At 45.3% G+C, this 25,316-nt stretch overlaps 1 protein-coding gene across 45 annotated transcripts in view; it reads right to left on the reverse strand.

Moving 5' to 3' along the window:
- Positions 1 to 25,316, reverse strand: part of Cacna1c (calcium voltage-gated channel subunit alpha1 C) — a 658,960-nt gene that overhangs the window by 471,271 nt on the left and 162,373 nt on the right. The gene's annotated exons all lie outside the window — the stretch shown is intronic.

Raw genomic sequence — 25,316 nt, forward strand, 5'->3', positions numbered from 1 at the left:
GGAACTTCACACTCCTGTGGCCATGCCTCTCCAGCTAGGCCTGCTCTACCACAAAGGACTGTCCCTTCAAACTAAGCCCAGATCAGGCCCTCCCTTCCCTTAAGTCCTCATCCAGCACTTGTCACAGCAACAAGGAGAACAACATACATCTTTCTTACTCTCATTTGTCCTCCCTAGCGAACTTCTTTTAACCCCTTAGCTATATCTTTCGGTATTTAATTCCATATTTACAATAATATGGCTCCTGGTGCTTTTTTCACTTCTTCCCCATTATTTAAGGTGAGAATTGAATTTTCCCCAATCACTTCCCCATCCTACTCCAGGTTATATATAGCATGGGTACGTCATGCCAATGTATTTTTGTGTTTTCATTGTCACAGCTGGAAAGAATCTCTTTTCACAGATTCTATTTGTCTCTCCCCTATGCTGGAGCCGAACTTCCTGAACTCAGTGTTGCCTTTGCCTTGACCTCTCCCCACAGTTACTTCCTCAAATAACTCCCTATTTGTTACAGACTTGTAACAATCTGAAAATGCTCTTGTTCTACTTTCTTGATGGAGTGATAGTTCAGTTGGGTATAAAAGTCTCAACTAGAGACCATTTTCTTCCAGAGTTTTTAGGACATTGCTCCATGGTCTTCTAGCCTCCTATGCTCCTGTTAAATCTAGCTGATTGCTAATCTCTTGCAATACATGTTTCTTATTTTTAGACACTACAGTTACAGTTGTCCCTACTTTCCTGAAACTGTAATTATGTATCATCAATGTTGGCATGTTCATCTGCATGAACACACAGGAAAATATTCAACAAGAAAATACATGTCTTTCTGCTCCAGATGGTCACTAGCATTTCTCCCCTCTGCTTTTTCATTTATCCCTTTCTGGAATTCCTAGCATTCAAATGTAAGATGTCTCACTCTGATTGTCTGTGTTTGTTCTTCTAGTTTCCATCTCTAATTTTGTGTTGCTCTTTCCTAGAGAGTCTTAAGTTTTGATTTATAACCATTCATAGCCCTCAGTGATAATACTTTTTATTTTCAAAAATTCCTCATTTTCTGGATGTTTCTTCTATAAAGAAATTAGCTCCAATTTCTATCTTTCTAAAGATGGGGTTAAAGGAGATATCTATTTCCTTTTTTTGTGTGTTTATTTCTTCCCTAAGATTCTGCTTTAAATAAATATTTGACTTTGGTTTATAATTTCATTTTAAAGTCTTTCTCAGATATTTAATGATCTTTGTATTTAGAGCGAAATAACAAAGGCTTAGGACAATATTCTGAACGGCAGGTGGGACTCCTTTCCTAGGCTTCACTGTGGATGGCTTTGCTGGGTAGACATGTCTGTATCTCTGGGGCCTCTTTCTGCAGACTGAGCTTCTCTAGTCAAAGAGGAGTTCAAATATTCTCCCTGAAGGTTAGAAGTTGGTATTCTGTCACATGGAAAACAGCTAGAAAAAGCACCTCTGTTGAGCTCTACTCATATCCTGCCCAGTCCAGAGAGCTTCTGCCTTATGCTCACCAGAGAATAGCCTTTCAGTATCCAGCTAATGTAAAGAAAGGAACTGTTAAGATAAATCCACATGAGTCTATTGAATGGATAATACAGATTTATTAAGATTATAAATTGAGGAAATACATTCACAAATACAGAACAAAGTAAACAGCTGAAGTCATACTCTATTCTGACCGGAAGCAAATCTACCTGGCTGTCCAATCATGTCAGGAAGCAGGAAAAAAGGGAACACATGACCCACCTCCCTTTCCTTTTAAAAGGTCATGTAGAAAGGCAAGAAATACTGCCTCCTTCAGGCTGTATAGCCCAAGGTCATGGGCAGAGTAAATATCACTACATTTCCCCTTTTTTTTCTAAATAAGAAGGTTCTAAACCTAATGCAAACTATAAACAAAACTGGAACTACAACCATCAAGAACAATATCAAACAAGAAACACATGCTAAATCTCCAGAAATGTCCAGACCATAAATAAATGGCAAATTACCAAGATCACTCCAATACATGTACTATCCTGAAGAATCTAACTCTAGTACCTAATATGTTCTTAGCTAAGATACAAGAGGATTGTATCTGTAACTATCTAGTTTTCAACCCCCATAAAAGACCCGAGAAGGAAAATAATATTACCTGAGAAAACAGGAAGTACAAACAAAAAACTTCAAAAAAATTGCAAGAATTGACAGAGACAGCTGGCAGCCTGGACTCACCTCATGTTTCTTAGCACCGTTTGGGGCATCCATTTTTGGCTACAGGCCTAGAATATCTGACAAACCATTTTCAGAAGCAGGAATTTTGATAGACCATCTTACTCTCTCTTGGCAAGGTTCAGCAGTCACTTTTCCTTGTGTCCTGCTCATCCAGAATGGACAATGTGCATACTATCAGTAGTTGAGGCAAAGGCAGTTCTTTGCCCACCTGCCACTTTTTTGCCAAGAAGAAAACAAACTTCCATACTGAGTATCTTTGAAGTCCAACAATCTCTCAGGAGTAGATCAGTGTTGCCAGGAGCAATCATGTCTCACATCAACAGAATTCTAAGTGATCAAAACATTTAAATGTCATATTCTCTACATCTATGAAGTGTTTGAAGATTATCTATACATCTGACATGTGTTTCTGTAAATATGGAAACTTAATTAACATAACTATAAATATGATAAGCATGGGTGACTATTAATCTGTAAGTCTTATCTACTTGGATAACCTAAGAACTAAGGTTTCACATTAACAAGGTAAACAATGTGTAAACAGATGTACAGTATAAGGACAATGACCTTAAAATTGTGATAATATATAAAATATCTTAAATGGAGGTAGAAAGGTATAGTGCAATATGACAACAATATCCTTATGTATCAATATACAAAATATCCTAAACAGAGGTAGAACATACACACAGTATGTGTGACCCCTCTCCCTTTCCTTTTAAGAGGTCACATACAAAAGGCAAGAAGCACCGCCTCCTTCAAACCCAAGGACACTGGTGGATCAAATACCACTACAAGGAACTGGCTGCAGAAAAAAGGGGGTGGGGTGAGTATCTAGTGTCTAATTATTTCTTACACCAATTCTCCAAATTTTAGCCCCATTTCTAGCCACCATTTCCAAAACCGCCTGATGACACTAATCCCCAAATTTGGAGAAGTGATGAGTTACATTTTAAACATTTGAATTTCCTCCTTTGCAGCTTAGGATTCAGTTAACTTACATATGGTATACTCAGTTACTACTTTTCCATCAACTCTTCAGCTCTCAAAACACTGTTGCCATCTTTCTCTACTGCTGCTACATGCAAAGGGAGAATCTCCCTGGTGAATTCAAGATTCAGCTCTCATGGCCAAGGAAGACATTGTTGTGGGGTAAAATGGACACACACATCAATTTCAATGAGGCACTGGAGACCAACCTCCTCTACCCAGCCTGGCCTCTGGACTTCCTGTACTCATGAGTCTATGTAGAAAAACCTGAGTGCTAAAAACCAAACTGACTTAACTGAATTCAGTCAAAACAAAACACTGGAAGAGTAGTAGTCTTCTGTGAAATCCACAGAACACAGGGGCTACAGTTGTTTGGTTATTAGATACCATCACAAAAAAAATTCAGGCAAAATATGTTATCAACAAATATTTCAGGGATTACCAAAATGCCCTCGGTGAGAGAACAGACTTGACACCAGGTCTGAATCCAATCTCTAAGACCCACAGTGTGGAAAGAGAGAAGCAACTCCCAAGTTGTCCTCCAAACTCCATACATGCCAGGGCATATGTGCCCACACACTCACCTATACTCATACAAATAGATACATAAACAAAATGTAAAAAAATTATAAATGAATACTTCAGATACCAAAAAGTGAATACCAGGTGAAAAAGTGAACAAGTAGAAACCAAGCCCTGCAGAAAATGTGTGTGTGTGCGCACATGCGTGCATACTGCTAATGTGTTCTTTGCCTTGCATTTTTGTCTTTGTGGTTTAATCATTTTTAAAGATTTATTTACCATCATTCTAGTATGGTTTTGTAAAAGACCATTAAATATGAAATATTTATCTGCATTTCTCAAGTACTGAGACTAATTTTTTCTGATTTCCAAATCATGTTATTATATCTACAAAATACACCATACATTTAGAACAAAAGATAAAACATTTTTACAGTTTAATAAATAATGATGGAACAAAGTCTCAATCCAAGACCACCTAGATCTAGCAATATATTATTGCCAGTCTCCAAGGGGCCCATCTCCGTGTGCCCTTGCCCATGACAACCCACTTGTCCTTCCAGCCAACGCCAACGCCCTTTGCAATAATCATCTGGGGATAGCACTTAAGATCTGGGATGTCCTACGTGTTATGCAAGCACACTACCACTGAGCTGTATCCCTAGTCGTTTTTATTTTTTACTTTATTTATTGGCTTTTTAATTTTTTTTATTTTTTACCTTGGGGTTATAGCTCTCACTAAGTGGCTTAGGCTAATTTTGAACTCACTCTGTAGCCCAGGAAGTCCTTGAACTTGCAATGTTCCTACCTCTATCTCCTAAACAGCTGGGACACAGGCCGGTGCTCTATCCATTTCTGACTTCAGAGTTCTACCTGTTTTCACATGATATAAAGGAATCCTCCTGGACATATTCTTTTGTATTCGTTCACTTATCTGTATGTTAGTCAGAATTATTAATGCTACATGTAAGCTTTTAGAATTCTCCATGCTAAAGAAAGCGCTTTACAACATTAATGATAAAAATGAAAGGTCTGGGATGCTATAGAGGATATGTGTGAAAAAAAAAGAGAAAAATAATTTGCTCTGAGTTTGAGAGAAAATTCTATTTCCAATTTTTCTCTCTTAAGTGCGAAACATAATTTCACATTTCAAAGCACGAGAAAAGTACCCCCAAAATGGCTTTCCAGAGAAGTCTGGCTCATTCCCCACAAAGGCCTGTCCACACCCCCTAAACATCATCTTCCCATCCTTGCTAGGAGAGGAGATGGCACATGCTGGTTCCAGTTGATAATGCCTCCCAAAGTGGCCATATTCTTCTCCCAGCATTCATATATAGCACTCTTCAGTGAGCCAGAGCCCCACAACATTAGTCTCCTCAGAGGATTAACTCATTCTATGAGAAAATTAGATTGAGGTCAGAAACTCCTCAACAAACAATCCAGTCCTTCTAGACAGTTCCATAAACACCAAAGATCAATGAGAAAAAAAAAAGAATGGTCATAAAAACACAAACACGAAGGCCTGAGATTAATACCCAGCACCCATGGAAAAACCAGCAGAGAAGCACTGGCCTGTAACCCCAGTGCTGCGGAGAAAGACAGGTGGACTTCTGGGAATCGCTGCCTGCCCAAGTTACTTCCTTTGAAAGCTCCAGGCCCATGAGAGAGCCTGTCTTAAAAAAACAGGTAGATGGCACATGGAATGACACCTGGGGTTGCACACACACACACACACACACACACACACACACACACACACACACACACACACGTATAGGTCATAAAAATAGCTGGTTCCAGGCTCCTTGTCTGTGGGAGAATGGTTCCATCATCCCAACAGTCCCCAAAAGTACTGATACCCTAACTCTTGCTGGCTATAGGCCACTTACTCCAGTCACAGGAATGTCTGCCACAGAATATGGGCCTCGGGTCTCTGATTTTTTTCCTGTGGAATAAAGTCCTTACACGTCAATGTGACTACATGTGAGCACCAGTCCTGGGTGTGTATTCCATAATGCCACCAAGAGAAAAGCATTACTCTCCTGCTATCCCTAAGCAGAGATGACACCTACATGCCAGGGAGCCAGATGCATCATCAGAGGACATGGAGCCTATTGCTAAACCAACAGAGGACATCTGCAGCGAGAGGCAAAGTTTTCTTGATGTTAAGAGAACGTCAACACAGAATGTTAGGAGCCAGGCAGAAGAATAGGGACAAGAAACAAAAGTACCAAGGACTGCTGAGAATGTAATTAACCTAGAACCCAGGGTCCAGGGGTGGATCCCGGGGTCATCACTGCCATCTTCACTTAGCTTTCCTCATAGAGTATGTAATTATCTTGAGGTTCTGGGTGAACCCAGGCCTCCCAGATGCCAGCAAATGCTCCACTACTGAACTCTACTCCAATGTCCTGCAAAGCACACACCAAAGAATTTATTCAGGATCTACTCCACATCTCCCAGTAATACGAGTTAGAAGTTGAAGTGGCAGATAGCATTTTGACACCAGACTGCTGCATCTCACCCTGGAGGAAAATGCAGAGCTCCAGTCTGAGTTTCTCCCATTCCTGGTCATCACGGACCCTGGCTCCTTCTGACTGGCAAGGAGTCCATCCACCTCCACCCACAAAAGGGCACATGACTCCTCTAACATAAGGTGCTGGTGTACCACATTCAAAGACACTGGAAGTACATGGTGTTTGTGGTAGAGGGGAGTTATTGCTTAACGGGTACCAGAATTCTGTTTTACAAGATGAGCAGTTCTGGAGATGGGATCTAATAATAGTTATACAACACTGTATATATACTTAACGCCATTAAATACATACTCCCAAGTGGTTAAAACAGCAGGTTTCACCACATGTATATTTTCGTACAACAACAACAAAAAGCGGCCTCCATCCTAAAATGAAGAGTTGCATAAGAACGATGTCACTGTGAAACTCGAAGAGGGCCAGATCAGACAAGTTACAATGGCTCTTTTAGCAACCTCAGACTCAAGAATTAAAGGGGTAAAGCAACCACTGCATTGAGTTTTAGACACTAAAGCTGATGATTAAAGTTGGTCAGATCTGAGACCTTCTCCTAACCCTATAGTCTGTTAACCTTACTACCCTAGCTACATACTGATAGACAGCTAGGTGCCCAACACTAGTTAGTTGATGCCATTTCTGAAACTAATTCCTCAGCTTCGACTTCTACTTTGATTTGTTTGTTAACACATGCAATCTCCAAGAGAATCAAGTCATGGAATTACCTAATACAAAAATCCACCGGACACTCTGATCAGCGGACTCTACCTGTATTTCCTAGGAACACTTAAGTCCTGTGCATGAGGTAGGAGCCAGAAAAGAGGGCTTCTTAGAATTAGGATGCCACCCTTCTCTGGTTCTGGTTGCCTGCCTTCCATTTCTCTTGAATTTACCATCATATCTAATTGCTATCTTGTTTTATTTTTCTAAAGCAAAAGTTCCCAATAAATCATGAAGAACTTAAGACACAAATTGAGCTGTGGTTGATAGAGATGAAATGATTGGTTTTACATGGTAAACTCACATGAAATCTTTCCACTAGTGGTCAATGTCCCAGGTCCCTTCGGTGTTGTTGCTCTATATCCCAGGATGCTGCTTTATTCTACATGATCTGACACAACTCATCATGTGATTGCATGCATGCAAAATTGAAGGAAAAAAGCCCCATGGCTTCCCTTCGAGGGTACAACCAGGAAGCTAAGCATCACTCCTACTAATTTGCCATCAGGTAGGTCTTGGTGATTCAACAGCACTCAACTATAAGAGAGGATAAGAAGGGCAGCATTTTATTCTAGACAATCATGAGCCTAGCTGAACCATCTGTTACTGAGGAAGATTATAGAGACCAGGTCCTTAATAAGCAGAGTCTGCTCTTTTGCATGAACAGCCCCACCATAACCTATGTATCATAATAGGGTCCATGAATGTGGTGGTTTGAACAGGAATGGCTCCCACAGACTCATGTATTTAAATGCTTGGCCTATAGGGAGTGGCACTATTAGGAGGTGTGGCCTTGTTGGAGCAGGTGTGGCCTTATTGGAGGCAGTGTGTCACTGTGGGAGTGGGCTTTGAGGTCTTACATGCTCAAGCTGTGCCCAGTGTGGGACACAGTTGCTTTTGCTGCCTGCAGATCAAGATGTAGAACTGTCAGTTCCTTCTCCAGCACCATGTCAGCCTGCACGCCACCATGAAAATAATGGACTAAAACTCTGAAACTGTATGCCTGTCCCCATTAAATGGTTTTCCTTTATAAGAGTTGCCACAGTCATGGTGTCTCCTCACAGTAATAGAAACCCTAACTAAGACAATGGGCACGTGATTCTCTAGAGAGATACCTATCTGATGCTCCTTTTAGACATCACCATAGTTAGCAGCGAAAGACTAAGTTCTTCTCACATGCAGCAGGGCACTGAGTACACTAGGTTCAAAGTCTATGCAGGAAGGATCAATGTAAGTCATTTAGACCAAGTCCCTGCTGCTTTCAGATCTCTGTGAAGCACACAACAACCCTGGGCAGCACAGGTTAGGTTAGCTGACAGATAACAAGCTATTGAAACCGACCTCTGCCCAAACTTTGGCCTATATCCTCTACAGCAAGGCAAAAGTCAGTGATGAATGTTACCGCTGGGCATGTGCCAAGGGCCTGAGGCCAGCTTGCCTTCTTGCATCTTGTATGCTTTCTTTGTGTTGGGGACACTTGCCTTTATTGTCAGAGGGTTCACTCGCCATGTACTTGGGGTAGAAGGAGATAAGCCTGATGGCTCTCCCAGAGCGGCCTGGTGTCATCCCTACTTTGCCGTAGCTAGTAGTCCATGATGAGTTCAAGACCAAGCATGACTCTCCCTCCTTCGTCAATACAAAGCCACTTCTACAAACCTGGCTCTTCGCCCAACTACACGACTCACTCTATGACAAGTGTTTGTTCTCTGGCTGGGACATACCCAGCTTCCTGGCCAAGTCCCCTGGTCTGGCTATTGCAATGATATGACAGGGACTTAGTCCACAGCCAGTGAGTCTTTTATGCAGAGTTGCTCCGGGAAGAGGAAAGTCTATTTTGGGATCTGCTACTCTCAGTCTATGCAAATGTCTCAAAAGTGATGAATGTAGCTTTCAACTACAAAAAAAAAAAATGGTAGTCAGAACTCCCGAACTCCATTTTCTAAATCCCGACAGTCAGCCAGCAGTGTGTACAAAGTACACGGGTCACAGTAAATGTGGCTTCAGCTTTACTTGGACTTGAGCAAGATTTAGCTTAGCCTTAGTTTCCCCTGTCTATATAATCAAGAAATTAACTGGATCATTATTGTGCTTTTTCCTAGCTTGAACTATCCACAAACTTCAATTTCTGCCACAGTGGAGACTGGCTGTGATCAAAGGAGCCCACACCACTGATAGTTTGTTGTGAATACAGCACCAAGGTTTTCTCACAAAATCTCCGAGTTTTCTCATCCTTCTCCATAACTGTCAAAAACTGACATAGTGAAGCCAGCCAGAAGAACCAGTTGACACAAAGAAAGCATACAGGATCCAAGAAAGCAAGCTACCCCCGGGTCCTTGGCACCTGCCCAGAGGTAACATTCTCCACTGAGTTTTACACATAATCCTCCCAAGATGTTTACCCAAGTGCTCTGTACTTCAGGCCGCACTGTCACAAATACTGTTTTAAGAGATTGATGGAACAGGAAACAAGAGGCAACAAGAGTCGCCACCTCCACTTTCCCAAAGAAACTGAAAACTGAAGTTGGTGACATCACTGTTTCCCGTGGCATTTGTTTGATGCATGCACGCTGTGCATGCGTGCGTGCGTGCGGTGTGGTGTGTGTGTGTGTGTGTGTGTATGTGTGTGTGTGTGTGTGTGTGTGTGTGTATTTGAGAGAGACAATATATAGATAGCCTTGGCTAGCCTGGAACTCACTACATAGACCAGGCTGGCCTCGAACTCACAGAGATCCGCCAGTCTCTGACTCCCAAGTGCTGAGATTAAAGGTGTATGCCAGCACTGCCCAGCTGTGTAACTTTAAAACTTTAAATGAGCATCTACTCCAGGTCAGCCCCCCGCCCCCAGGGTTTTCCCTAAAGCTCTTTCCATCAGGATTTAGAGAGACTGGAACTGGCCTTGTCTAAGCTCCTAAGGAGAGGAATGACTAGCTACTTCTCTTTAATACTCCAGCCCACCCTGCCCTACCTCCAGCTCCCGTCCTACCCAAACCAGGACTCAACCCCAACCTTACAAATATGGAACGATCCCAGGCTGATGAACAAGACTGCCAGCCCCTTTCTGAGGACGGTGGCTCCAACCCACACAGTCTATGAGCACATGACTGCTCTGTGGCCTGGGCTTCTTGCTGGATCTCTGACTGCTTCTTATGCAGTCTCTCTGTTCCTGATTCTGTCACTGGGTCACATCTGGATCCTTACCTTGCTTCCTGCTTGCTGCCTTGTCCTCATGAAGCCAGCTTAATTGTAAGCCCCGCCTGTTGTCCACACTCCCGAGCCTCTGGCTTGCTGGCATTCAGCAGCCTCTGACTCCTTGGCAGCCCCGATTTGGTGTTTTCACCAGCCTGGGCACATGCCTATGAAGAGTTTCCCTCTCTATTCAAGGCTGGCTCTCATCTGGCCAGGTCCCATTTGCTGCCCTGAGCTAAAGGAAAATTTCCTCCCATATGTTCCAGGTACCATCTCTTCTCAAAGACAATCCTGGTCTAAAACATTCTGGTGAAGTAGTTAACAAGCAGTTTGGAGAACTAACATTCTGTTTGTGGTCTCTTTCTGTCACTGTAACAAACAAAAGAGACAGCAGGCTCACTTCAGCTCATGATGCTGGAGGTTCCAATCCATGGTGTGTTGGCCCCATCACTTTGGGATGTGGTCAGCAACATGCTGTATGCTAAGTATTGAGAGAATCAAAAACACACCAAAAAAAAAAAAAAAAAAAAAAAAAAAAAAAAAAAAAAAAAAAAAAAAAGGAGGCCTCAGCCTCACTGTTCCCCTTCAGAGGCACACTCACAAGACTTCAAGACCTCTCACTAAGCTCTACTTCTTAAGGGCCCCAATACTTTCCAGAAGGGCCCCTATGAAACCAATCCTTTAACACCTGGGCACTCGGGAGCATTTAAGGTAGAGGCTATAGCACTGTGAAAACCTGAAAAGGCAGAATCCTGCTGTATGCGACTGACAATTCCTACAGCCAGGATCTTCCTGGACTCCAGCTTCCCAAAATACTATTAATAGAAATGCCTTGAAATCAGAAGTAAATGGGTCTTGGGCTTTTTAAGTGAATCCAGAAGGGACCATGACATTTCCCATGATATTTTGCCAAGTCTTTCTCATTCCATTGGCTTTAAGCCTGGGGCTGGATGAATACTCGGCCTGCTTCTTCACTGGTCTGAACATGGGCATCAATCTGCATTTCCACAGGGTCACAGGAATAAAGCACCAAAATCTCAAGGCAGTTTAGCTATCCTTTCTCCCTCAACCCCAGACACTCAAGCACTCAAGCCTTTTGTGAGTCCTGAAATGAAGCAAGCTCAACAGGTTTCTAAGGAATCCTATACGACCCCAAATGTTATCTCGTAAGTCTTCTACTGCTGTTAAAATGACCCCCCCAACCCAAAAAGACCACATTTTCCCAAATCTAAAATATCACCTTCCAAGTCTTTACAGATAACCTCAGGAAAAACTGAATTCTATACAAAATATTACCAGAAATGCAAAATTAAAAAAAAAAAAGGAGAAAGATGAGGAGGAAAAGGAAGAGGAAAGGAGAGAGGAGAAAAGGAACTATTACAGCTGATCTAGGCCTGATGCAAAGCAAGGGTCCTGGATACCCAGCACCCCACCTTGAGTGGTACACAAGACCAGAAGGCAGTTAGTACAGCACATCCTGTTCCTACTCACTCTTGCCATCACAGACAACAAGACATCCACCCATCTTCTTCAAACAGTTCTTACTCCATTATCTGGGGTAGACATGGAAGCAAAAGGTTCCATACATTAGAGAGAATAAACCCTGTGTGATTTGAATAACACAGAGTCCGGTTCAATTCTTGGCTCCTCCAACTCCTAGCCCTGTGGTCCTAGCTCGGTCACTTTGCCTCTGAATTGCTTCTTTGCTGAATGAGAGCTGAAAACATCTCCCTTGCAAAACTGATACCGGGATTAAAGATTACAAGACTACACATTGAAAACTTCCTAGCAAATACTATATGCTCTAGAAGACTACTAGAGGGTGATGTTTATATAACCAAAGGTAACGAGGAGCTAAAGAGAAAAAAATGACATTGAACCTGAGTCTATAATGTACTCCTCAAAATCAGGAGCCTGGGCTGGTGCTGGAGCGGGACTCAACAGAATACACAAAATGATAATGGGCAGTTGGTGAGCAGTGGCTGGAAGACAAGGTCAAATGTTTCCTTGTTAGTGTATGAGGTGAGTCTTAAAATCAAAAGGTCTATTTTTACGGCGGGTCTTCCCAATGCCGTATTTTAATAGGACAAGCCAACAACTCTTGGTGGCCATCTGTCAGACGCGGGTCACAAAAGACTCACTGGATTTCTGCACTTGTGCAGATGATTGATTGTTGCAGAGTGATGCACTTGGGCCTTCCCCTACCTTCATATGTGTCATTTCAGGGACCTTCTTATTTGCAGGACTCCATGGATGTTATGAAAATGTGTGTGCCTGCATGTGTGTCTGCCTGCCTGCCTGAGCATAACTGTGTCTATAGACACATCATACAAACAATAACATGGTCCCTGTCGTCGCATGAATTCCCCGCTCTTGGCGTCATCCTAATTCTTGCCAGACGTGCCTAGGTATACTGTTTTCCAGAGTCTTGTTGCACACTGGCGGTGCGAATTCCAAGATTAGTGATAAAGAACATGAAAAAACAAGCATTAGAGACAGAGTGTGGAAGTGCTAGGTGCTATGAGGCCAGAAGAGGAAGGGATCTTGTTTAGGCCTGAGATTCCATGGGAAAGGGCCAGAAGACAGGGTGTCCCACCAGAAAAGCCCTCTGGGCTTTTGCTGGTAGTTACCCTTTATTAACAGCCTATTCCTCTAGGGTTGAAATATCTGATTTCCACATTCAGTCCTTCTGTCTGCCTGCTCAGTGAAAGGATCATGAAGAACTTTGCAGCCTCTCCACTATTGCCTTTATTTTGTTGAAGGGCTTTGTAGGGACCCGGCTGTGAATTTTAGAGGTCCTGACTCACTCAGGGTACCTGTCTCAGGGTTTGTGACCCAAGCCAAGACCAAATGTGGGGGAAGGGGGGTAAGGACAAAGACTGAAAAGTGGGAGGGTGGAGAACTGTATACATCCAGAGATGGTTTAGGAAAAGGGGTGCCACACTCCTGGGACCCCTGGACCTTCCTGTCATCACAAGTTGGTTCTGATGAAGTCACAGCTCTACCCCGATCTGTCCCTGTTCCCCACCCTAGATCTGTAAAGCGCAAGGCTTTACAGGCTGAGGACAGCAGTGGGAAATGGCAGCACATAGCACAACCTCGTGACAATCCCTGGAGCGCTGTGGCCTGCTTGTTTAATGTTTTAGAGACTTCAAAAGGGTCCAGCTAAGTTTCAGGAAGCCAGGCTGACCAGAGAGGAGTCAGACAGTACGCTGCTGAGGACAGAAAAGCGGATGTCAGTCCTGCCCTGGGAAGGGTACCCTCTCGCCAGCCTGCTTTTGTGTGACCTAAATGTAATGGAAGGGTTATTGACAATGGCTTTAGGCAACAAAATGCTAATTCCACCAAAGCAGACTCTTGGCTTTATTGGTATGGGGTATCACCAAAATGCTCTTCTACAAAATACTTCCCAGGGGCCTGTCATACCGTTTTATGGCATGAAATGTGTTACTTTCTATCTACTTAGACAGAGTGGTGATTGGCAGAGGTAACCCCAGACTTCACTGGAGAAACGCAGATAAGGAGGAACAGAAGAAGCATGTACTCACTCCCCCGACAACAATGTGCAAAAGGAAACCAGTAAGGAGACCATTTCCTACCATCCCCAAACGTATAAAGGCTGATTTTTGGCAATTAAATAGGCTGAAAGTGTCCTCCCAGGTGAATCATTTGGGAAAGAAGCAATACTGTACCTATACTTATCTTCTCTTAGATTCCCCAACCAAAATGTATTTACATGTCTCCCAATGCACACCACTTGCTACCTAATAAATATTTGTTTGATTAATGATAGTCTCAAGATGATTCTTACTTTCCTGTTAGTGACAGCTAAGTTCACGAGTCTCTTTCCCAGGAAAGCCTTTCCTGACTACAGCCAGAGAATGTTGGAGCACTTAAGAGCCAGAGTCTCTCAGCATGACCTATTCATGGTTCCCTTCACATGGCCTGTCTCCTGGCCTGACCATGAATTCTTCCATGGCTGCTTCATAGCCTTTCCCAGCACAGCCTCTCCATCCAAACACACCCCAGTACCCAGCTGTGACAGCACAAGGGTGATAACAATGGCCTTTTCTTCCTTCACCACCTCTGGTGCTGAATTAGCAGCACTCAATAATAAAAATAACAATGCTTACCATTTGAGAAAGCTACACAAAATTTCCAAGCACTTCTAAGAACATTATCTCTAATGAGATAATGCTTCTCACAAAAGTCTGTAGTTAAGTAGGTGTAATTAGCCCTAAGTAACAGATGGAAACTGAGGCTCAGGAGGTTAGGAGACCTGCCCCGGGGCACACAGCCAGGTCAGCACTTCTGTCCCTGTTAGCACTCTCCTCCGCAATCTGGGGCCTCTCCAGACTCCTCAAAGCGCCATTAGCAAGAAATGATCATTAAGCAAATTGAGACAAGAAAGAGAAATGCCAGGAAAATGCACACTTTCCACCAAACCACAAGCTTGGTGATACCTGACCTTCACAGTTATTGGGGGTGAATCTCCAGCTGTCCTCAGAAAATTGGGAGCCGCTTAGGCCAGTAGACACTATATCTTTTATAACTGGATGTCCCTTGCCCAGGGACTAGAACATAACAGATGCCCAATTACATGACAATGGGCCAGTGCATGCTGAAAAGCAAGATACAAATGAATAAACCTGAGGTAAAAGGTGTGCTGTGGCCATCGATATAAAAAAGAGACTTCAAATCGAAATCCTTCCACAAGTTCAAACACCTGGCTTTCATGTGGATAATTATAAACAGCAGAGAACGAGTGGAGGTAAGAATGCCCTCACGACCAGCCAGGCAGATGGTGACCAAGTGCTTCTGGACACACAGAGACCTGGAGGCCCCCTTGCTAATCGGGCAAATGAGGTCTAGGTCACCAAATCCCAATGTACAGAGGTGGGAAATCTCTTCCGAACACCCACCTCCGTGTCCCTCTCCATTGGGGCAAATTTTCTAAGTCTATCGTCCCTTCTAAAAATGGCAGCTTGCACCTTCCAGGGCACTCTCTCAGTGAGATCTACTCAGGCCTACTGGCAACCACAGAAACACTCTCTTGGAAAGCTAAGGATCCTGTGGTCGCTCAGTTTTCAGACTTCTTAGCCGGTCAGGACACCTGCTCTTTTGGAGGCTGGTAGCAGCTAATCAACCATCATCCCCGCTCTTGGGACAAACCCTAGACTCCTCATCAGGTCGATGGTACCTCTGCACAAGCTCATATCCTCCTCCACCTGACTCTAGCTAGGTATGGCAAACACCCCGAGTTCCTCTCGCTGTCAAGCCCTTGCTCTGCTGGGCTGCGCTCTACACACAGGATTCTCTACAGGTGTTGTCCCTCTGGCTCCTTCTCTTCTCTGGACCTCCAGTGCTGCTCAGGTGAACACCTCCTCAGAGAGCCCTTCCATGCTGGCCTACCCACTGTCAATGGCGCTCTCTCTTTGCCTGTTTTGCCTTGTTCTCTGTGGCATTCGTGGTGCCCTGCCTGAGCGTATCTTGTTTACTACTCTGCCTACTGGGTTTCTGGCAGCATGGCTGGCTCCTTTGTCAAGAGCCTGAACACAGGCTCCCTAAGGACAGAACCTTGTGTTAGGCAGGAGGTTAGCTCTGAGCAGAACTCTCCAACAGGCCTCCCAATAAAGGACTACAGAACACTAAGTGGACCTGCTCAAGATCCAAAAACAAGATGAGATAGACATAATGGTAGTACCTGACTGATGGTCAAGGTATAAAGACAGTGGCAGTGGTCAACTCCAGATGAGCCAGCTCAGGGCCTCAAAAACCGGATGCAAGAGACAATGCGTGACTGTGATCCTAACAGCTAGGTCAGACTAAAGCAACTTCAAGACTTCCTAGTCAGGTGAATACGCAGAGTGCCACCGCCTTTCCCTGCAAGTGTGCATTTCAACTTTAAGAGTACTTAAGCCCCTATACACATTCTCACATCTTTCTATATTTACTTAGACAGAATTCTGTGTAAAATGGGCTTCTCAGAAAAAAACCGAAACAAAACAGTTCTTTTCCTGGAAGTGCCTACGCTGAGAGAGGCACAGGGGACGGGATAATAGGGAGAGAGAGCAAAGCACCGTGCTAGGCTGGAGGTGGAAGCTGCTCAGTTCAGCCCACTCTACCTGAAGAGCACACCGTGGCTTATTCTAATGGCTCCTGACTGCTTACCCTGCTACCATGTTTCTTCTGAAGTCTCACCTGTCAGGAGCACAGAAACCAAGACCACCACTGAGGTAGAGACCAGAGGAAACAAGAGACCCTCCCCACAACCCTGGCCAGCCTTTGTGCAGCTCTGCATTCCCAGCACACTCCCAGAGCACAGCTGCCATCCAGTCCATAGCTGAGCCAATGTGTACACGGGTGTCCTGGTATCTTGTCAGCAGGCTGATTCATCAGGCAAGGAGGCACAGATGTCCAAAATATCTAAGAATCCCCTTAACCACACTCTCTTCTGGACAAACAGAAGGCAAATGCTAGCCTGAGGTCACTCAGTAAGGTGAGGAACAAGGAAGGAGTTCAGAGATAAGTGATACCGATGCTAAATGGGTAAAGCCCATCAGACCTAACCTCCCAGGAGAGGGGCACTCAGCCCTCACTGTCCCGACACCTGCACGACCAAGGCTGGGCGGTCACTCCTGAGCTTCCCACCAGCTGCCAGCCATTGCACCAGGTGCTGTTCGCACGTGATTCCTGCTCCCACTTGCTGTGAGCGGATGCTGAACTGTGCCCTTCAGAAAGGTCTATTTATGATCTCATTGTCAAGCCTGGGAATGTGACTTTACTTGGAAATAGTCTTTGCAGATGGATCAGGATAAGACGAAGTTGTCACACAGTGTAGTGGCCCAGTCCAGAGCCAATGAGTAAAAGAAAGGTAAGCTGGATCCAGAAGTATACCGAATGAGCCCTCCAGCCATGGAGTGAGGGATGCTCACTCCAGCCTGAGCGCATACAAAAGAACTTTCCCAACCAGTTGGGTTCAGCCAGCTCTCCAGAAAGCAGGTGACAGCCTCACCGATCTCCATCCATCTTAGGGAGGTCAGAAACTAAATTTGGAACTTGGCTTTTGCGTCTTTTACATCTCTAAGTTATCTTGAGGCTAAGGGAAAAGGTTCACCGAGGAATGTACCAGAAACACAGAGTAAACAATCCAGAGACAGACTATCCCTAGAGCTCTAATAGCAGCAGCAAGCACAGTGGCGGGGCTTTTTGTATGTTTCCCAGCATTCTTCCACATCTTCTCACTTGACTCGCCACAGCTCACTGAGTTATTATCTGTATTTCACAGCTAAGAAGTCTCAAGTCCAAGGCGGAACGGTGAAAAGGCCTAACTGGTAGTCAGTGGCAGAGGTAGAAAATGCCCCAGGGCCATACCAGCCAGTTTAACTTCCTCTTTGTCCAGTACACAGCCTGTTAGATATACTTCTGTGGTGTTTCCACAAAACCTGGGCTGCTCAAAAGTCTCCGGTGAAGCCTTACTGCGTAAGAGAGCCACAGAGGAGCCTCTCTACCTTGAGAGGGAGGGAAGGATGGCTTCAGGATGGTGCCCACAGTTGGGTGCCCTTGCAGTGCCCCACCTGATGCTCCCAGGCCTACCACCACCCAAGTACTGACAGGTCCCAAGGAGGCCTGGAGCTCACTGGCAGCTTTCAGAGCTCTCTCTTTCTGGCTGTAAACCTGTCTCAAGAAGTGTGCTCCTCACTCCAACTCACAATTTTGTTCTCTACACAGGACTAGAGCCCTGTGTGATTGAAGAGCTCAGCTAACGTGAGTCACCGATTCATGGTAAAGCCAGGTCTCAAAGCCAAGCCCACTTCCCGGGAGCCAGTGGACGATCTGTGCCCTCCCCTGGTGGACAAGTGGACCCTAGGATATTCAGAGACACAGCACACCCTGAGGAGATCCACCCCTGAGAGGGGCTACAGCTCCTCCTTTGGCACCCCCAGTGAAAGACAACCATGCACATGGTACACACACAAGCCATGGGCTCAAATAAAGCACCTCTTTCCAAGGAGACTCCCTCCTTCCCACACCTCAGGGAGGTCATGCTACACAGCAGTTAAGGGTACAGACTCAGGAGCCACCTGCTCAGACGGGACCTCAGAACCACTGCTTTGATTTTTCCCAGTCTGTGAACTTCATACACGCTAGCTTGCTCCCCTGTACCTCTCCCTCATCTTTAAAAGAGGATGACTATGGTAAATATGTACACTTACTGCTATGTCAGTAAAATATATAAATAAAGAAGTGAAGGGATGATTGTAATTATAACAGAAGTCTGATGGAGTTGTTGAAAAGACTAAATGAGTTAACACATGTCGTGTACTTAAAACAGTGCCAGCAGTGTAAGTGCTGACATTAAAGTTGTCAGAAGGCACAGAGCCAAGTGCCTCAATCACACAGGAACTAGTGAGAACAGAGGGAGTCATGGGGGAAGGCACCGAGAAGCCAAAGTCAATGCTGCTGCACCTCTAGCGCTAACACTTCCCATTCATCTGTAAGCCGGCCATGGAAACCTACCTTCCTTTACTTTGTATAGCTGGCAAGGACTATGTACGAACTTCCCAAGTCCACAGGAGAGGAGCAGGAAGGGAAGATGGGGGGAACTGGAACAGTGGACCCCAAACCTTTCACACCACGACACACTTCGAAGGCACACTGCAAGTTGCTCCAACCCCACCCACCCCCCATGGCTTCACAGTATTACTACCGGTCTAAACACTGAGTTTCCTAGTGATGACACAATCCCCGAAAGAGAATAAAATATGTTCACTATTCTTCCTTAAAGGATCCAGGGATCTCTATTTTCTATTCTAGAAGGCTTTCTTCAAATATATATGTAAGTGCCAAGGTACCTGGGAAAAGGTTCCACTACATGAGGAGTCAACTTGATGCAGTATTTCCTCTAGAATTAATAAGGATGGGTGAAAACAGAGCAAGAGGGGGCATCACATTGAGACTTCAAAGTATCTCCTCCTGCGCTCCATGGGCAAATGCAAAGCAGACACTGTCTGCTCCCTCTGAAATATTTAGTGTGCAAACACCTAGTCAAACAATAACCTAGGCACCCTGAGGGTTGATTACCCGCGCTTCTACCAAGGATCTTACACCCCCTTGAACTGTCATGCTCTCGACTAGCAATCGAAGGCTCTCTGCTGTTTTGTTTGTTTTGTTTTGTTTTGTTTTGTTTTGTTTTGTTTTGTTTTGTTTTGTTTTGTTTTGTTGTTGTTTTCCTGCCTTACCTTACCAGGTCCTAGCCGGAACCCAGCCCATCCTTCTTCTGATGTACAGTCCTTGGGGTAAGCCCCTAAGCTGTGGTTTAAACCCCCATGCTTCAACAGGACAAAATTACCACGAAGCCTTCTGAGGACTCTGGCCCTCCTCAAGCTGTGGTGACAGCAGGAATTCACACTTCCTCTGCCTGCTCCAGAAATGGGAGCACCAGAAGACATGGGTAGACAGGCACCTGTGGCCCGGTGACCAGGAGCACAGGCCAGCAGACAAAGCATCTACATAGGCCATCATCATTTCACACTAACCTTCCACGGGCAAATGGTGTATAGTCTCTGAGCTCCGGTAGCCACGTCAATAAAACAGAGCAATAATCATATGCAGCCCACATCATCACTACGGTGTCTAAACACATTTGTGTTCAAAAGCACGCAGGACAGTAACTGCACTGGAGGCCCACTGAGGGACAGCTGTTTCTTCCTAGGCAGGAGAATAGAATCTGCCTTGGGCCTGAATGGAAACCCAACTTTCCAAGCTACACGAAGCATAAGGTTAATCCAGTTTGACTGATCAATGACCTGGCTAAGAAAGACCCCACCCCACCCCCAGGAAAGAGGTGGAGGCATAATTATTATCTTAATGAAACAGCACGCTTTTCCTTCCTAGAATCCTCGCTCTCTACATCATTTCTATGAAGCTGCCTTGAGCTCTGCTAGGCCTGTCCTCCTTTCTAGATCTAGACGCAGACCTTTTCCTGTGTCTCTGTTCTGTCTCTTTCTTTCAGGTGCTTTCCAGAGCCTAAGTACGCTTTCTCTAGACCTGGGGCTTTTTCACTCTTGCTCTAAAGCTAACCACCCCCCCCCCATTTGCCACGTGGCTGCTTGCTGAACCTCCATGTGAACTCAGAAGCTGATGCCTTTCTCTCCTCCTCCTCTGGACAGCTGCCAAAACTTACAGCTTTCCAGGCCTGTGGTTTCCTTTAAAATGCTAATAAAATTGTCTTCAATCTTCCTTCAGAGTCGTCCTCAAATTCCTTAATTGAGGAGACTAAAAACCCTAAGAGGGGTCCCAATTTCCTCAGTAGCATGCGGCACCAAACACGGAGCGGCACAAAATTTCTGCTAACCGATTTGTCAGCTGTATTTGTCACTACCGTGTTGAAGCCAAGAGACGGGACGGGGCTGTGGCTCAGGTAAAGAGCACATGTCTAGCAGGCATAAGACCCCACGTTCCATTCCCAGCATCACAACCTCCCCCCACCAAAAAAAAAGTATCTAGGTAGGCTCAGGGATGCCTTAGAACAATCTGTTTAACTGCGTTTAACTTCAAATGCATTTTGAATGAGTTTGCTTTTGAAAGGGAACAAGTTTGATCTTGTTTTGGTTTGGTTGGCTTTTTCAAAGTATCTGCTAATACCGTCACAGTTTCATCTTTGAAACATTTTCCACAAAGAATGGAGCAAAGGGTCCATGCTACGCTTTTGTTCCGGCTGTAGTTCGAATTCTCTCTCTGCCACTTGTTCACCGGGTCTCTTCTCTTCTCTGAGCCTTCACTTCCCGGTCCACACACACACAGAGAACAAAGCCTGGCGGTGTTCAGTCATTTGTCTAGTCATTGACTCCACAATCATTTACCAGGAGCCAGGCGGGTGCCAGTCACTGGAGATCCAGTCCTGAGTCCGAGGAACTAAATCCCCACTTTAAGGAGACAAATAAATAAAAATGGCCACGTGCCACTGGGGGTTATAAATAGTATATGCAAATCCCTAGCACCTGGAGGAGCTGCAATGAAGGTGCTATGTCTCTCTGCCAGAAGAGCCACACAGAAGTTAAGGGTTTGACCTCAGGCCACGTGCAGGCCTCTCCCGGGGCGCGGTCTGTAGGCCCTGACTCCTGCACGGCACACCTCTTATGACAGCCCCCACTCCGATTCTGCTCACACCCACTGACTGGCATTTTTTTTAAGGAGGGTTTGCTCTGTAAAAGTCCTTGTGTGTGTGCTGGCCTAAGCTTTCTCTGTCCTTCTGCAGCTTTGTGCCTCCTCTCTACGTGAGTGAAGAGGTATGCAGAAGTGAGCAGGGGCAGCGGCGGCGTGGCTCATGACTGTAGTTATGCAGTGCATGCATTACAGCTCTCGTATACTCACAAAGCATGGCTGCTGAGTGACGATGACACACAGATGGCAGCCTGAGTACCCGCTTGTCACGCCGCCATTGTTGTAGCTGTACAAACCCAGAGAAAGACAGCTCACTCCCAGGCAAAACTCACTACGATGGAATTAACTGCAGATCACTGACAGGAGTGTAGAGAAACACACACAGACATTGTCAGTCATTCCTCAGACCTGGCCAGCAGGACTCACACTCACCTCAGAACTTGGAGTGGTCAAAACCCAGGACAGGCTTTAACCTAGTGCTACCCAAGAGTGGGGACACACCGAGTCCCTGAGCTGATTGACTAGTGGCAGGGGACGAAGGCTGAAGTCCACAGGATCTTCCCTCCCAAGCTCACTCTCTATGCATCAGCATACCCAGGTTAGAGCCCCAGCCACACAGCCATCCTCCTGCATTAGAGTGACCAGGAAGCGCCTTCTGATCTCCTCTGTACCCTTCTGAAGCAGAGGCCATCCAGAGGCATCGCAGATCCTAGCATACTCCCAGAAATCTGGGGGAAGGTCTTCAGTTCTAAAGGACAGAAGTGTTTGCTGGCCCAGGGCACCAGGGCATGGCTCCATGCATCTCACAACCACCTCATCTAACCTTCACAACAGGTTAGGGTATGAGTTAATTGCCCCGATTCTACAACAGTGCATGGGACTGTAAGCTCCCAAGCTTGTAGCTCCAAACTCCGAAGAGGAAAAGGCCAGGCTCATATAATCCTCCGTCCTGTTCTGCTTTCCTCTCTGATGGCACCTGGAGCCTGGCTCTTGCTTAGAAAGTACGTGGTACATATTCTCCACAAAACATCAAATGCCAGCATATCCTCTTAACATTCAACTCCAGCCAAGTCTTTGTGAACTTCAGGATTTACAGAGAGCCAGGCATTCTGCACACACAATAGGTTCTCCTGGCCGGCAGAGGCTATTCACCAGGCATGACAGACTTTACCTACAGAGTAACAGTTGTTGGCAGGTGGGGCTCACAGTGGCAGGGCTATAAATGGTGTACTTCATAGTGGGTGGCATGGTCAACAACAGGACAATGATTAGTAAAGGGACAAATGTCATGTCACTGGCCAGTTCAGCCTCACTGTCCTTCAATAGCATCAAGAAGAGGTAACCAAGGTGATGTGACAGCCAAAACATATGCTAGATGCAGCATATGATGCATAAACTTACTTAAAGAAAGGAACTACCTTCAAAATAAAAATACAACTCTACTCTGGATTGTTTCTCATCTGTTCACAAAAGTAAGCAAAGTGTTAGAAATGGGGATGGGTGGAAGCTGGTAGAGCTGTAGGAGAAACCGAGAATAGAGGCAGGCACACATGTGAGTTTACAAGTTCTGTACCGGGGCGAGCATGCTTTGCTAAATAAATCGCTCTTGCACCCAGCAGAGTGGGAAAGCTCAGGCAGTTGACATGTGTCATCTTTCTGTTTGGAGCCTAGAGAGAGCTGTGGGTAGACAGAAACCGACTGTGTAGGGAGCTGAAGGTGGAGTCACTCATACAATAGAGAACATTCTAGATTGCTTTTCACAAGAGCAGTGCATGCCCCCCCCCCTTGCTTCAGAAGCAATAAGGCAAACAGCTAAAAATACAGACTACATGGGCCCCACTCCAGACTCAGGACCAGGGTAGGGCCAGGAACATGTATCCTGTCAGGTGCCATACAATTCTCAAGCCAGAGAGTTTGAGAACCATGGCTTCAGACACATCTCTGTCTCTTCTCTGTTGTGCTCAAATCAGGACCCTGAAATGGCAATTCTTTACTAAGATAAATAAAGAAGGTATTAAGCTGCTGGGAGAATTCTCAATCTTCATTCCAGGGGCAATGAGCAATTCTGTCAGGGGACTATTTTGGCCAGAGAGCCTCAGTGAGCAGTTGTGATAAATCCACTGTGTCAAGACAGGTGAAGCACACACTCAGACTAACATCCCCTTCTCCTTGTAGGCTAAGTTCACCTCAGCATCTCAGTCAGCACCGTCTTCTTGTTACCAGACTCTGATTGCTATAATGACAAGCCTGGCCACCAACCAGTCCCTACTGGGTCCTTTTTAATTCCCGGTCTCCTTTGCCTACAAGGCTCCACTGAGGGACTTCACTTTCCAGGAGTCCTTCTCTCCACTACTCTGAAAACAGCAGTGCTCACAGTCCAAAGTGGTCTTCTGTTTCTGGTGCTCTCTGTCCTGTGAACCCTTCCTCTCCCTCTTCTCCCTCCTCATCATGAGCTAGAGTTCCCAATCCTCCCATCACCCACAAGTATCTCCATTTACATGTTCCACAGATCCTCACTAGGCCAGTCTCCCATGTACCTTACATGTGACCCTCCTGAAATCCTTTTAGATTATAACACAGGGTATACATATCAACATCCCAAGACCAGCATGCAGGGGGTCATAACAGTTTGTCCCTAATTCCACCACCCCATCTCTGGGCCTGCTGTTACTGTCCGCTGGACCTTGCAGCATTTCATTCTCTCTTCGTACGCACTAAGCACAATCTAAACCATCTCACTCACTCTGCAGGAATCTCTCCCATTCTCAAAGACTCAGGGGACTCCTCATTGCCTGCAGTTAGGTCCATAAGCTAAACCTCCTGTCACCTGGCTCTTCCCATTCACTCAAAACCAGTACTGCACCCTGAAAAGTATGGGCGTCAGCTCCAAATACCTATTTTGACCTTGAAATCACCTCTCATAAGACTTTTTGCTGTGCAGACATCTAACTATGTATCACTTTCCCTATTAGTCACAGGTTCTGTCTCTTAAGGTATCCCAAATGCTTCATTGACTCCTGGTGTGAATGTTTACTAAATGACTACATAAGCCCAAGATGTACCTCTGAAAGAAGAGCCCGGAGAGAGAATGCCAGAGAAAAGTGACCATGAAAGTCTAGGGAAAAGGCAGTGTTGACCTGGGGAGGATGCGTAGGACAGCGACAATAACAGCAACAGTAACAACCCCCAGAGTTGGCAATGCCCCATCTTTATCCCTTCCTACAGCGCTCTCCTAAGAACTGCTCCAATCTGACTCATTCAACACTCACCCCAAACCTATGAGGCAGACACTACTGTGGCTATTGTTCCCACTTAACAGATGAAGAAACAAAGGCACAGATAATTTAAACAAATGACTGAGAATGGGAAGGGGCTCAACATGGTCTATGCACAATCAAAATCTCCAGACAGGCAGGCAGAGGAGGAGATGCATGCTCATGAGCCTCTGCTGCAGGAAGTACTACCCAGGGGCAGAAGGGTCTAGAGCTGGAGAAGCAAGTCCCAGGAGTCACTTCCTCAGGAAAAGGTTTTCCTTCTGTGTGAGGAGGCAGAGATGAGATCAAGGAGAGAGAGAAAAAGAAAATGAGAGGCCTAGGATCAGTCGCTGGTGGTGTTCCTGTATATGGAGGAAAATAAGCCAAAAGCACTGAGGGGAAAGAGGGGTGAAGACTTTGTCAAGGTAAGATGTGTTAGAGGAGGAAGAGCAGAGGCCACAGCACTCCCAGGGTGATCTCCACAGCAGGGCACTCCTCCCCACATGTGGGGTGGGGCTGTTTGGTCTGTAGGGTCCTCGAATCCATCCTTGGTTGCCACCTCCCCCACCATCCAGTTGGTTACATGCCCCCATCTCCAGGGCAGAGAACAGGGGTTAGAGGCATAGCTATATCAAAAAATCATTTACTTGCCATAAAATCTACCCATCACTGAGTATCCAACTTGATTTTTTTTTTTGGTAAGTTCTAGTTTTAGAACATTTCATCA

The sequence above is a fragment of the Peromyscus maniculatus genome, chromosome 3 (assembly GCF_049852395.1).
Source record: "Peromyscus maniculatus bairdii isolate BWxNUB_F1_BW_parent chromosome 3, HU_Pman_BW_mat_3.1, whole genome shotgun sequence".
Lineage (NCBI taxonomy): Eukaryota > Metazoa > Chordata > Mammalia > Rodentia > Cricetidae > Peromyscus > Peromyscus maniculatus.